This window comes from Wyeomyia smithii, chromosome 2 (assembly GCF_029784165.1).
Source record: "Wyeomyia smithii strain HCP4-BCI-WySm-NY-G18 chromosome 2, ASM2978416v1, whole genome shotgun sequence".
NCBI classification, from domain to species: domain Eukaryota; kingdom Metazoa; phylum Arthropoda; class Insecta; order Diptera; family Culicidae; genus Wyeomyia; species Wyeomyia smithii.
This window is the reverse complement of record NC_073695.1, coordinates 4327297-4340687: the sequence shown is the minus strand read 5'-3', so window position 1 is coordinate 4340687 and position 13391 is coordinate 4327297. Positions and strand designations below refer to the sequence as shown.

The following is a 13391-nucleotide window of genomic DNA, read 5'->3' as shown; positions in this document are numbered from 1 at the left end:
ATGGAATTCAAGGGTTCTTGGTACACTTGTCATAAATAAACAGCAAATAAATATATGAACGCTCAGGTATTCGCAGTATGCATAATTACGTTCACTCGACTTTTGGCCTTTTGGTCCATTATACGGAAATGTCAACTAAACGTATTTCTCAACAATCCAGGATCAAATTATTGGCCCCGCATAATCCGGTTGATTTGCCTTACTTTAGGAGAACATATACAAAATTTCTGGATTTAATTTGTAGTTTATTATTTGCCAAGCTTAGTAGAGAGCTTAAGGTATAAATATCCACCAGTAAAACTAAGCTCATTTTATCCCGCTGCATATCAATTATTCTGTACAACTGATAAGCTTTCTGATGAAAAGAAAACACATTTCGAAAGATTATCGGGTTGGAATAAATTATGGCAGAGAGTTTTTACGACACCAGCCAAACCTTGTCGGCTTCCACCTGTAATTTAGGTGTGCTGCCAGACGTTGACGGCCGATTCGGGGAAACCACGTTAATTAACAGAAACACGTGTTTTTTATTGCAATCTGAATTATTTATTATCTTCGAGCAAGTTTACCGGGGCGCAAGTAGACTGTCTGCTCTTACTAAGGCGAAAAGCTATAACTGACTGTGACAGTGAGCTTTTAGTGAGAGTGTATGGAAAAAGATTATTTGCCTCGGTGACGACTCGACCAAACTGAGTGATTTAATTCGTCCATTTGAAGAATTTATTACCTGAGCACAGCTTTCTACAGGTTGTCTAGTTGAAAGGTTATGAGCTGAAATATTATCGTTTTTTAATTATTTCTACGAATGAGAATAATTGGCATGAAAATTTAATTTCTTCATGAACTTGAACATATTGCTCGCCTTGTAAATTATCTTACCACAGTCTTCTACATAGGGTGATTTGGATACGAAAGTATCGTTTAAATGACGATTTTGTTGTAGAGATGGCATCCTGTCTTACATTTTGCTTCCGATAAATAAGATTCAGATGCATTTTTTAAGGTTTTTTTTTCAACAAACTTTCAATACACCCAATATAAAAAAACATCGACTTCTCTTTGGAAGGCTTTTGCCTCAGATGATTTACGTATTTCTAGGAAAAGTGTCATGTCGTCTACATAAATTGAAACGTTAGAATGGCAGACTAAGTTCTCAATCATTGATAAACAACATGAAAAATAACGGACCTAGATGAGATCCTTGTGGTACTTGCGATGTAACATTCACAACAGAATTTTTTTTTATAAATTTTACTTGTTGTGTTATTAAAAAAATGTCAGAAATAGTAATGAGCTCGATCTTTTATATTGCGGGTTTTGTAAACATCACTATAATAAAAATCAATTCCAATTGAATTCTTATCGATTTTGTCATTGGATTGCATTGAGTCTCGTGTTACCAAAGAGGAACAGCTGGTGCTTAAATCATGCACAAATTATCGATTTTTCAAATCGGTTAATCAAACAATGAAACAGCGATTATTCTAACGGCGTACATGATATATTTGATTCATGTCAATCTTTGTATTGGTTTCAAATATTGCTAAAAGCATTGAGTTTTCCCCTAACTATCGGTATCATTTTGGTTTTTGGTTTTTTCAAAATAAAAAATTGAAAAAAATTGGTTTTTTCAAAATAAAAAATAGAAATTCGATTCACAATTTTTAATGAAGCCGCTAAGCATGGAAGAACTAAACCAAATACAAAAATCAACATACATTTTTGACAACACAATATGAATTAATTTCCGCTGTTACTTTGAAATTTAAAATTTCATGCATTTTAGCTCGTTTGTTAGGAAAAAATTGTATTCAAATACTTATTACTCTGCATAGAAAATGTCTTCAGGATAAATTTTGCAATTTGTGTGAACAAAAAAAAATTGCAATTTATTTGCAGTTTCATAACTGATACCATCTCAACTCTTTTAAAATAACCCTGATTTTTCTGGATTGTTAGGCTCGCCAAAAATTATTAAAACTTTGTGAATGCCTGAAAAAGTCAGGTCATTTTGTTTTTGAAGACCATTTGGGTTAAATACCATGAATTTTCATATACTACTCCACATTCTGATCTTAGTCATACACCAGTTGAATATTTTTTTAGCAAAAAAGCAAACCTTACACAAGATGTACACTGGGGTCTTTTTTACGTGGTTGGTTGTATCGCGTTGAAAAAATCCGCGTATAAAAAACCGCGTAGTTTCAAAAAATCGCGTAAAGAAACTCCATTCAATAATAAGACCCGATTAAAAATAATGGCACGTAAGTGAATATAAACTTTACCATTCTCTAAAAATAAAACAAAAATAAACTAAAAATATAGTAAAAGATGGGAAAGATGATGGTTCCGAGCTATATACTGAGGGGTACGAAATACGATATTATTTAGCTACAAATAAAACTTCGAAAAATCGTTACAATACGTGACGTTAAATTCCACTGCATCATTCAACAAAAGGGGGGAGATGTGCTACACATGGCGATCACCCTAAGAAGCATGAATAAAATGCAATGTTCTATATTACCATCGGGTCGATATGCATCACCATGCGAAGGACAACAGAGAATATCAGGTCAATTCCATCGCGTGTTATGGTGATGTTTACTTTTCGACCCGCTGTGGATCGTTTATTCCCGACTCTGGGATAAAACCAATGAACCAAAACAAGTAACGTTCAATGATTCCAGTAGCGAGTTAGTAATTTCTGAACTGCAGAAATTATCACCGCATCAAGTTTTCTGACTTGTAGAATGCCCACTCTCGGTGTCGTCGCGATTGATTGAACCAATCTTTGAAGCACACACGAGGAACGAGATTTTAATAAGGTTCCTTCCACTTGACATAATCGGTATAGTAAAGCAGTAAGCTTAATAAGCATTTCTTCAAATGGTGACACTGCCAATAACATGAAGTGCGGAGGACAGAAAACAACTGGTCAGGTCGCAGTGTTGACTCCTTACAGCGAAAACGAAGGAGTATTCAATCTTTGGATATCCCAAACCTACCTCTAACTTGCGTCTCAGCGGAACTAAATCAAACGGCGGCTGTGTTCATTCCCCTCACGTTTACTATTAGACAACATAGCTAAAGATAAGACACGAAGTGAAACGCAGTGTAAGAAGGAGTACTAAAGCCCAAAATTTTACCACGAACTCAAAAAGAAATGTAATTGTTTCATCAATGGCAATTCGAACATTCCGCGTCGAAGACTCGACAGAAGCGGACATACTAAGTGGTCACTCCATTATAATTCGGTCTGTGTATACAAAGAACGGTACGGTCTTTTCCAGTGGTGTGCTGTGTAAGAAAAATCCGCGTTGCAGGTCAACTGGTTAATGTGTGGCTGTGTCGCTGCAAAAAGATCTGATGATCGTACTACCGAAGACGTGGTGATTGCACTCTTAAGCGCAATGGATGTAAATTCCTTACCCCCAATACTTCCTCCTCGAACCCTTCCGATCCTGTCCATCCTGATCAATCCTCTTCTGTAGCTGATTCTCAACTAGTTGAGAATAAGTACCAGCGCAATATAGTGAATAGTGGATCGACGATGTTGTGACCAATTCGAGTCTGTCCGTTGAGTGCCTCTCGAAGGATGCTGTTGGCTGTTTTAAGAACAGCAGTCTTCCTGGGGTAAAAATCTTTGACTGCAAGCAATTTCGGTCCGTGGCATTCGTAGAGGGTAAGAAAATCTACACCCCGTCAGACTCCTATCGAGTCACATTGACCGGATCTGCTCTACCAAGCCACGCACTATGGTCGAAATCACGAAGTTTCACCAAAAAAGCTATAAGTTGGAAACCATTGATGCTAGAAATTTCATGTCGTGTAGTAAATTTCTCTACAAAGCAGATCTATTTTTTTATATAAATGGTTACTGGCGAGTTCCTATTATGCACAAAATAAATGGTATAACTTTTTATCTGATGAAACAGAGCGATGATTTCTTCTACAAGATTTTAAATAATCTAATTCTATGAAATTTTGTCAATCAAATTTTTTGCTCTATCTTGCTTCTATTTTTTGGTTTTGGTTAAAATGATAATTTTTGGAGGCACCCTATTCTCTCATTCGCACATATCCGCAACAATTTTTAACTTTAAAAGCTATGTTGTAATGTTTGTCGACTCTTGTAACCTTTATGGTTAAAATATACTTCACAGATACGAGTTTTCACATGAAAATTTGCAAATCTATCGTCTAAAACTATCTCGGTATTTCAACTCGATAAAAATTTGGAAAATATGCCCTGTGTGCTCTCAACCAATCAGAACTAAAAACCAGATCAAACAGCATCCAATAAGAGCATTTTCGGAACCGGGAAGATATCCAGAGGCCGAAAATAGACCCTATTTTTATGTTGAATATGGTTACTTTCGGTGTTTGAAAAACGACCTGAAATACCACCCAATATGGTCACTTAATTAAAATGATGCACAGGGGCTAAAAGTCTTCCTCAAATGCCATTTTGGAATCCAAAATGGTAACTTGCAGTTTCTAAAAGAAGCAAAATCATCTCGAAAAACCTGGAAATACGCAAAAAATAATCGACCATTTTTTATTTGAATAAAACTTTGCACACGTATTTGGCTTAGCAAATGGAGCATTATTCGCAGATGGAGCGATTTTTTAGACCCATGAGTTATTTTCGAAAAAGGCGTATGCGTAATTTTCAAGTGAAAATTTTCTAAAATAAACACTAAATTTCAATTTACAAAAAGAGGTATTGTTTTTTTTATTTTTTTTTTAAGAAACTTGAAGTGATTACGCAACTTAGTGTTTGAATTTAACTTTTTCACTTGAAATTTTTTTTTTTTCGCAGTGTTTATTTTTTAAGAGACATTATTAATTCCTCCCCACATTCTATCTTCCCCCCGCTTTTCTATACAACCAAAGGTTTCTAAGCTACAATGCCTTTGAATAAAACCTATCCCGAAACGCATACGCTCTTTTAGAATATAATTCATGGGTCTAAAAAATATCTCCATCTGCGAAAAATGATCCATTTGCTAAACCAAATACGTGTGCAAAGTTTCATTCAAATCGAAAACGATCGACCATAGGTTATTTGGCGCATTCTGCTCGAAACAGTATAAAATGGCCAAAAAAGCCTAAAATCTAAAATGATTTCCAAGTATTTTCGGAACCGGGATGATATCCATAAACCGCAAATCGACCCCAGTTACCATTTTGAATCTTTTTTGGATCGTCACGTTATTTTATTTTATTAGGGGTTGAATCGTAATTTTGGCATTGGTAAGAATTGAAAATAAATATATCACTGCAACATACCGGTTTAGATCATCAAATAGATACACTCCAGCCGGGTGTACTTTCGAACCTATTGCAAGAAATGCATTGACATAAGACAGGCTGTCGAAATTCTATGTTAATTTTGCGGTCGTGTTTTACACACAACTTCTTGAACTTTTTTTCAAAAATTATCCTAAATCTATTGATTCGTGTTTGTATTTTCTTTTCTTGGAAATATCTCTTACAAATTTGCTTCTCAAGTCTAATACTATTTTATAGCACAAATCATACTTTTGAAAAGCACATATAGATTATACAATCAAATTCAAATCTAATCGCTATAAGAACCACACGCTAATGAAAACCACCTACTGATAAGTGACGTGTTACCAGCACTCTGCTTCGCAAAGCATTAACCCGTATCGTTGTCTGTACCAGAATATTTTCCTTCAAGACATCACTTTTAAATACGTTCCAGCATCCAGTCATTGAAACCTGATGTCTGTGTATGGCGTGCTCACGCGTAATTGATTCGGCACGGGTCGAAACTTTTTATTCATGTTATTAGGTAACATTAGCATGTAATAATGTTGACCATTATGTTAAAGAAGTTGCCAACATTTCATTTATCTAGCGTCATATTGATTTTTTGTAATCCATTGTTTGTGTATACGGTTATAAACGTTGAAAATCTGACCTAACATCTGGTCGGTTTTATTTTCATTTTCATTCATTGTAGACACCGGTACAAAAAACAAAGATTTAGTTGATTGTTTGTTATATTTATTGATAAGAAGTTAATTTGAAAAAGCAAGACTTTACAGTACAGTGCATAAACAAGCTAGTCATTTTTTCAACAGTCAAGCAAACTAAAAGCGAAGCCTTGGTGCACTGGTTCCACTATCGGAACTTGACTTTCGGTTTATTTATTATACATTCGATCTAGTCTCTACCGAGTCAAGTTTCGAACAAACGACGACTGGCTTGCTACAAGAGCATCGTACTTTTAAACCAGCTGGGAGGCATCAATATTGCTCATAAATTCAAACTACACCTGAGCAATTCCACAGAAAAACGGGCAAACAATTTAGACGACTATTTTTGATTTGGCTGAAACTTTGCATAGACGTGTCTATAGGCAAAAGATGCCGTTTTGTGCTGTTGGTTGAATTTTTTGGAACACGACTCTTTTTTGAGAAACTATTGAAAAATGCTATTTTGGGAAGGTATTGATGATTAAAAATATTTTTAGAGCCAAAACGATTTGTTTGATCGGTGTGACGTCTTCGGCAAGGTTGTAAAAAATAGTTTTTTTTTCTTTTGTGAAAAAAGTTAAAGAAAAATTAAAAATCAATTGTCTAAAAAAGCACATTTTTTAAAAACCTCTTTTTTTCTTATAAAAACTACAAAAGATTACCTCAACAATGCAATCGGGCCGATCATAGAGAAATCAAGGGAAAAAAAGTTATGATTTTTTGAAAAAAAAATTACTTCGGGGGACATATTGTTTTCGAAAGTTGTTTCTTGTTAAAAAAATTAAAATTTTTCTCAAAAAATCAAAACATTTTTTCCTGATTTCTTCATGATCGGACCGGTTGCATTGTTAAGATAATCTTTTGTAGTTCAAAAAAAATAAATTTCTAAAATATGAGCTTTTTTAGATAATTAATTTTTTAAAAATTCAAAAATTTTGTTATTTAGAGTGTATATTTTTTCTCGAAGATACAAGACTAATACCTACAACTTTGTCGAAGACATCACAGCGATTAAACAAACCATTTTTGCCCCTAAAAATATTTGTAATCATCAATACCTTTCCGAAACAGCATTTTTGAATAAAGTTTCTCAGAAATGAGTCGTGTTCCAAAAAATTAAACCAATAGCACAAAATGTCATCTTTTGCCTATAGAAACGCCCATGCAAAGTTTCAGCCAAATCAAAAATTAAAATTTAAAATAAGTATTAAAACTGGGACATTTTTTGTGGAACTGCTCACTATTGAAGAGAAATGAAATAAAAATCATACCGAGTACATCAAATATTATGTTAGAGCGTTCGAATGTTCGTGAAAACATTTATTTAGCCTTCAGCTTGTTGATCATGAAAATATGCTTCGTTAGAATGTAAGCATAGAAATTTAAAATGAAAGCATGAAGACGTCAAGTATAACAATAATAAAATGGAAATACACCAATATAGGTATGATGATAGACTGGGACACGGTTATATGGGAAAAAAGCGTTGGTGTTATTTTTTCGCTCCCATGCACTTTTCGTGTTCCTTATGGGTCCTATAACAACTGTATAACTTTTCAGATCGTATGGGAAAAAAATCACGAGGCAAAAACAGTCAGAAAACTGGAATTTCCCTTGTTAATTATTTAATTCATTTTAACCGCAATGAGGTTAACAACTTAAAATTTTTTGAAAAGGCGCATGCTTTGTATAATGTGCGTGTAAAGTAGGAAATTTATAGGAAGTATGGCGGAGGTGAAAAGCATATCACCCAATGCCGTACTTGCCAACGTTATGGCCATGGTTCCAAATTCTGTAACATGGACCAAAAATGTCTTAATTGTGGAGACTCTTCTCACAAAAAGGACACATGTCCTGTGAAAGAGAGTAAAAATTTTCGCTGTGCGAATTGTAACGGCAACCATATGTCAAATTTTTATCAATGCCCAGTCCGTTTAGCAATTGTTAAGGCAAGGCAAGGTAAACAAAATTCAATTTCTCAATTAAAACCAACTTCAAAACAAAATTCTCCAAGCGTACCAATAACGCATAGTTTACCTACTCCTTTGCATACCCGTTTAACATATGCACAGGTTACAGGTAGTTCGAACATTCTACCGCCTAATGTTGGTAGTTCGAAAATGACCGCTAATATGGGTAAGCAAAACACGCTAGAAAATAATTGTACACCTATTACTCCAGCTAATATTGCTACCGAAAATATTTTTTCTAATGTCAACTGCCTGGGGCCTATTACGGCAGGTAAACTTTCTTTTTTGCAACAGGCAATGTTCGATCTTATGAACGCCATGTTGCAGGCAAAATCAATGTTTGAAGCCATTCAAATAGGCACAAATTTTACTATTAAAATTGTTTCTAAATTAAAATTTAGCAATGATTTTAAATAAAACAATTAAAATATTAAATTGGAATGCTCGCTCATTGAAGGCCAATGAGAAAGAGCTTTTTAATTTTTTAACAGTAAATAATGTGCATATTGCAATTATTACTGAAACATTTTTGAAACCTAACATAAAATTAAAATATGATCCCAATTACGTGGTTCATAGATATGATAGGATTCAGGGTTCCGGCGGTGGAGTTGCAATTGTTATTCATCGCCGTATCAAACATCGTGCTTTTCCCCATCTTGAGACGAAAGTTATTGAAACTTTGGGAATTGAAGTTCAAACTGAACTTGGGATTTTATTCATTGCCGCAGCATATTTACCATTTCAATGCACACGCGAGCTCAAAAATTATTTTAAAGGTGATTTACAAAAACTCACCAGAAATCGTTCGAAATTTTTCATAATCGGCGATTTTAACAATAATATTAATAATTCTCAAAGTAATTCCAATGGCAAAAATTTTATTCAATGATTGTTCTTCAGGATACTATTCTATTTTGTCTCCGAATAGTCCGACACGCTTTTCTTCTGTAAGAAACCCTTCAACAATTGATTTGGTGCTAACAGATCAAAGTCATGTATGTAGTGATTTGATCACACATGCTGACTTTGATTCTGACCATCTTCCAATAACTTTTTCCTTATCACATGAATCAGTTTTAAATCCTATGAGCTCCGTTTTTAATTATAGCAAGGCTAATTGGGAAAGATACAAAACTCATATTGAGAGAAATTTCAATAATGAGCTTGATTTGCAAAACGAAGTGAATATTGATTCCGCTTTGGAAGCATTAAAATGTACAATTGTTGATGCCAGGAATTATTCTGTTCCAAAGGCTCAAGTGAAATTTGATTCACCAATAATTGACGAAAATCTTCAACTTCTAATTCGTTTGAAAAATGTCCGCAGACGTCAATATCAACGTTCTCGTGACCCTGTTTTGAAAACTATTTATAAAGATTTACAGAAAGAGATTAAACATAGATTTACTCTTCTGAGAAATCAAAATTTTGAGACTAAAGTTGAAAAATTGAAACCATATTCAAAACCTTTTTGGAAGCTGTCGAAGATTCTTAAGAAACCTTCAAAGCCTATTCCAGTTTTAAAAGATGGTGAACGTTTTCTTGTATCCAATGAACAAAAGGCTCAAAGACTTGCTCAGCAGTTTGAGAGTGTTCATAACTCAAATTTGAATTTTGTGAGTCCAATTGAAAATGAAGTCACACGTCAATTTGATTTAATTTCTTCCCAAAATTTTTTACCTGCAGAAATAATTGAAACTAACTTGAATGAGATTAAATCAATTATTAAAAATATGAAAGCACCTGGTGACGATGGAATCTTTAATATACTAATCAAACATCTCCCTGAGAGCACAATGGAATTTTTAGTGAAAATTTTCAATTGCTGCTTCAAAATTGCATATTTTCCCAAATTATGGAAAAATGCAAAAATTACTCCAATTTTAAAACCGGATAAGAACCCAGCAGAAGTTTCAAGTTATTGACCAATCAGTTTGCTTTCTTCAATAAGTAAACTGTTTGAGAGAATTATTCTTAACAGAATGATGTCACACATCAACGAAAATTCAATTTTCGCAAATGAACAGTTTGGATTTCGCCATGGGCATTCCACAACTCATCAATTGCTCCGAGTTACTAATATGATACGAGCTAACAAATCTGAAGGTTATTCCACTGGAGCTGCTCTTTTAGACATAGAAAAAGCATTCAACAGTGTTTGGCATAAAGGTTTGATTGCGAAATTGCAAACTTTTAATTTTCCAATTTTCCTAATCAAAATTTTAAAAAAATTATCTTACTGATCGAACTTTGCAGGCTGTCTATCAGAATTCAAAATCTGAGATTTCCTGTCAGAGCAGGTGTACCTCAAGGTTCAGTCTTGGGTCCAGTCCTGTACAACATAGTCACTTCAGATCTTCCTGATTTGCCTCCAGGATGCACAAAGTCATTGTTCTGCGATGACACAAGCATTTCCGTAGAAGGAAAAAGTCTTCGTGTCATATGCAGTCGATTGCAGAAAAGTTTAGATATTTTTTCTTCCTACTTGCAAAAGTGGAAAATCTCTCCCAATGCTTCTAAAACTCAAATGATAATTTTTCCTCAAGCCAAACAATAATCACGTTGTCAAGATGAATGGGGTTATTTTAAGTTGGTCTGACAAGGTTAAGTACTTGGGACTAATTTACGATAAAAAACTTATTTTCAAAGAGCACATTGAGAGCACAAGCCAAGTGCATCAAATATACGAGATGTTTATATCCTCTCATTAACAGGAATTCTGAACTTTGTTTAAAGAACAAACTTTTGATTTACAAACAAATTTTTAGACCAGCAATGCTTTATGCTGTACCGATCTGGTCAAGTTGCTGTTCAACAAGGAAGAAAACGCTCCAAAGGATTCAGAATAAAATTCTGAAAATGATTTTGAAGCGTCCTCCTTGGTTTGGTACACTCGAATTACATAGACTTACTGGTGTTGAACCATTAGAAGCTATGTCAAATAAAATTATTAACAAAATCCTCAATTGCTACGATAAGCTCTCTTTATAGCCAATAAGTTAACAATTAAAATAGTTGTAAGTTTACTTCCCCTTTTCTGACAAGTAGGTTTAAATCCCTACGAACGATAAGTCCTAATTGCGAAAGCAAACAAATCCTAATAATGAAAATTACAAATTTCTGACAGTGTTGAGAAGTCACCATTTGTGATTGGACACACATACTCATTATTTACTAATATTTATCATAAATACTTAAGCTACTAACAAATCCCCCCCATAAAAAAAAAAATCGTATGGGAAAAACCACTTGTTCAAAACTTTTTCTATAGAGATGTCCAGTTGGCTCCTAAAAATATATCAATACATGATATTTATAGGAAATTTTCTTGGGAAAAACTCTTTCGAAGACCGCAAGGCGCTACCTTGCTTGTGAAAAAAGATATTTACCCCAGACTGATAGAATATCTGACGAACGGCTCACCATTGAATTTTACTAGCAATACTGCTGCAGCATGCTGCTGTTGCAAGTTCAACCATGTGATGAGAAATTATATCGCTCAAATTTATCTTGGAGTCTCCCCCGAAGATACTATGAGCAAAGATCACACTTTGAAAATTAATTCCACGCGAAATTATTTCTCATACTTGAGCAAGTTTGCAATAGCAGCATGCTGTAGCAGTGTTGCTGGAAAATTTCATTGGTGAGCCGTCCGTCAGACATTCAATCAGTTTGGGGTAAATAGCTGTTTCTACAAGCATCGTAGCGCCTTACGGTCTTCGGAAGAGTTTTTCCAAGGAAAATTTCCTACAAATATCATGTATTGATATATTTTAACAGTCAATTGGACATCTCTAGAGAATAAGTATTGAAAAAGTGGATTTTCTCATACAAAATCGTATGGAAACTTTAAAAATCGGGCGCAAATCGGGCGTTTCACCGATCGATCTGAAAAGTTACACAGTTGTTATGGGACCCATAAGTAACACGAAAAGTGCATGAGAGCTAACATTCATTTTTTGTCCCACCCTAGTAGTATGGTAAAGTAAACTCTTAAAGTGCGCTTGCGATATCTAGACATAACAATCCTAGAGTAAAACAGGATATTTTTCACAAACACGTTAATAATAAATTAAAAAAAAACTACTTTCATTCGATACACAGGTAGTTGCGTCATGTTATAAAAACATAAACAACTCCACTGCTATTTCTCTGATATGAAACGAATGCGCTAGCCACCATCGTGTCAACTAGCGCAACAGGTTGGTTGCTAGTCGGCCAAAAAGCACTACCAACTTTATCCAACCATCATGGCATAAAAAGCATAGCGAAAGCTCATTTATTTTTCCCTCTCCAGTACTCATTAAGTTCACCAGTGAACTCCGTGCACTAAATTGCGCATGTCCTTATGTCACCGACTGTCTTATCGCACCGATATCCGGTGCCACACCGGCTCCAAATTGGGAGAAGCTTATGCAGTTCATGAACACACCGGGCTGAGCAGCCGAAGCAGTGAGACCCTACCACGTGACTTTTCCTGCGGTGGTGTTAGTTACCATACATACAGCTAGTACTGGTAACCGCGGTGAGCAGCTGTTTCTGCATATTTTCTGTTTACCTCCGAACTGTTTGATATGCATATTCCATCCTTCGATACACGCACCACCAACCGGTATGCAATATTAATCGCAGCATGGCGCCACCAACGCAACGGTGGCCTTTAGAAGGGTCAGGGTGATCGAACATTACCGGTTTCCCATTAATAAATAGTAGATAGCATCGGCTGTCGACAGGCATGTTTGCAAATTAACGCATTGAGCGATGCATAGAGCGTCGATACTCGCACTTTTGAAAGGTCTCTACTTGGTACCTGTATCCTCAATCGTTGAAGTGAAGCACGTTTCCAGCAATGGACCTTCAAAATTTCAACCCAATTCAAGTCTCGTTCATTAACACGTGCTAAATTACGCTCAAATTTGTAACAGCAAAATGAACAATTCAAAAATCCCCCGACCCAACTCAACCCACCACCACCAATTTTTCAATTCCCGCGGTCGGTTTTGATATTATTTAGTAGTCTTTTCATCACACCAACATTTCCATTCCGCTTCCGTTCGCAGCAAAACAACGCTGCTCTAAATAGAATATTGTTCGCACCATTAGCTCCGACCTACCTATCGCAACTGATGTTGAGCTGTGTAATAATCCTATGGGAAAACTCACCTTCAGTCGGGTCAGACTCGAACCCATCAGCTAGTAGCCCCGCTCGAAAGCTGTGTTTGTTTCAGACCCAGCGAAGGTTACGAGTGGAAAAAAACCTAGAGAAAAACTTCGCAACCCGCGCGCACCGGCTGCAGGCTGATTTATTTCCTGATCCTGGCCATACCGGGAGCATTCGCAGCGCTTCGCTCGACTAACGTGACGCTGTGTGTTTGTATGAGACTTACCTGAAACGAGAGAAAGATGG

At 35.5% G+C, this 13391-nt stretch overlaps 1 protein-coding gene across 10 annotated transcripts in view; it reads right to left on the bottom strand.

The window, feature by feature from the left end:
* Window positions 1–13391, bottom strand: part of LOC129721272 (potassium channel subfamily T member 2) — a 705817-nt gene that overhangs the window by 491216 nt on the left and 201210 nt on the right. The window lies entirely within an intron of this gene.